Here is a 2,272-nt window from a genome sequence, read left to right as displayed (position 1 = left end):
ATACCCCATAATGACATCACAATACCCCATAATGACATCACAATACCCCATAATGACATCCCAATAACCCATAATGACATCACAATAACCCATAATGACAAAGTGAAAACATGCTTTTAGAAATGTTTGCAAATTTCTTAAACATGTAATACATAAATATCTCATTATCTCATTATTCTTACACTTCTTATCGTCCCAGAATAGGTTCCTTGTTAATCCTTAGGCCCTTATTGCGCCAATACTGGGATAAACACTGTACCATGTAGGAGAGACCTTGTTTCTGTCTTATGGAGCTGCTCCAACCGTCCAGAAGACCACTGAATCTCCCTGGGTTTCCAATGGGAACAGTATCTTGCTGGAATCAGACTCTAACTCGGGCTTCAGTAAGTCTGTCAACATCTTCATACATCATTGTTAGAGATGCTACGTTCAAAAATACAGTTCATGAAAAGATAAACAACGACTCCATCTTATATAAACTTAAATCAAGTGTTGAATCCTCGTATATAATCCAATGAACTGAAATAGACAGCACTCCGGTAACTAAACTTACATCGACATATTTTATTTTTTATGGCCTCACGAACGTTTCGGGTACGAGCCCTTCTTCAGCGTGCAAGGCAATGGCAATCAATGTCACAACAACAAGTTATCGTCTCCCTGTTCTAGGTTCATCACAGGGTTTATGAGATGTATTGATGGCATGGAGGATGCCGTCCATTACATTGCTGTTTGTGTCCGATAAACAACGTGTTTCCTTTTAGGATGTTTTGGTCAGGCCAGATGTTAATGGCCTACTGAGAAACAGATAGAAACACCAGTCATCTCAGCAGTTATCCCCTTCATTAAAAACAGCTGACTATACAGCCAACTCCTTCTCATTAGGCGCATGTGTGACTCTGATTCATCATTGCATGTACATCGCCAAAGACTTATTTGAACGATTCAAACCAAGAGGTTATAAAGAAGAATTATTGAGTCAGACAAAGAGCGCGAAAATGCATTCTGCAACGTCAAAAGAAATCCCTCTCCTCTCTCTGCGACTTTGGTGTCCACCTACCATCCCATTTCAAGGTGGATCCAGGAAGTGGTTAATAGACATGGACACATATTACACAGTGACCCCAGCTTTGGTAAAGCCTTTGAATCCCCAGAGGTTTGGCTGTAAGAGACCCAGGAATGTTTAGTAAGGTCAGACTTTGTCTAAGAAACAATATTTGATGTCTTATCAGTTTCCTGGCGGCAGATTCCTCGTCACAACTGTCCACTGTTCCACTCTGCCCAGAGGAATGTTCCAGGTAGAGTAACATGTAACATGAAATATGTTGTATATGTCCTTACGTGTTCCGGTCACTTCTATTATGTGGGTGAGACCAAACGTGAACTTACGACAAGGATATGTGAGCATAAAGAGCTCTATTCGCAAAACATGATGAAAAGAAATCACCTGTTGCCAGGCATTTCAACAGCCATAATTATCCACTAAGTACCTTCTATTATATGGGCATTGAATTGTTCTATGGGAGGAGATAGGGATCAATGATTTCTCCAAAGACATACTGGTAACGCACGGCCACTCTTGTCCCAGCAGGCCTTTTAATGAGAAATGTTATTTTTCTCATTTTTTTGTAGTAGGTTGTGTTTTTGTAGTAGGTTATAAATAGTCCAAACGTTTAGGTAATGACATCATATTGTATTGTGTGTCTATCTTTATTTGATCATCATGTTTCCCCCACAGCTTCCCTAACCCCCACAGCTTCCCTAACCCCCACAGCTTCCTCTGCTGGGATCTCTTGATTGGGCCAATACTGACTGCGAATTTAGCATTATGCCCACCTATGTGATCTTGTTATTGTGACATTGATTGCTATTGCTTTGTACACTGAAGAAGGGCTTGTACCCGAAACGTTCGTGCTGCAATAAAAATATGTCAATTCAAGTTTATTTACCGGAGTGCTGTCCTATTTCTGTTCTTTGGACAGAAGACCGAACCAGGTTCTCCTCTAGGATTTTGCCTGTGCTTCGCTCCATTCTGTTTTTTTTTTTTAATCCTAAAAAACTCCCTGCTCCTTGCCGATGACAAGCATACCCATAACATGATGCAGCCACCACCATGCTTGAAAATATGAAGAGAGGTACTCAGGGATGTGCTTTTTGTTGTTGTTGCAGTTTTACTTTAGTGGTTTGTTGCAAACAGGAGGCATATTTTTGAATATTTTTTATTCTGTACAGGCTTCCTTCTTCTGTCATTTAGGTTAGTATTGTGGAGTAA

Source organism: Oncorhynchus clarkii, unplaced genomic scaffold, assembly GCF_045791955.1.
Source record: "Oncorhynchus clarkii lewisi isolate Uvic-CL-2024 unplaced genomic scaffold, UVic_Ocla_1.0 unplaced_contig_8883_pilon_pilon, whole genome shotgun sequence".
Taxonomy (NCBI): domain Eukaryota; kingdom Metazoa; phylum Chordata; class Actinopteri; order Salmoniformes; family Salmonidae; genus Oncorhynchus; species Oncorhynchus clarkii.
Note: the sequence above shows the minus strand (reverse complement) of the source record.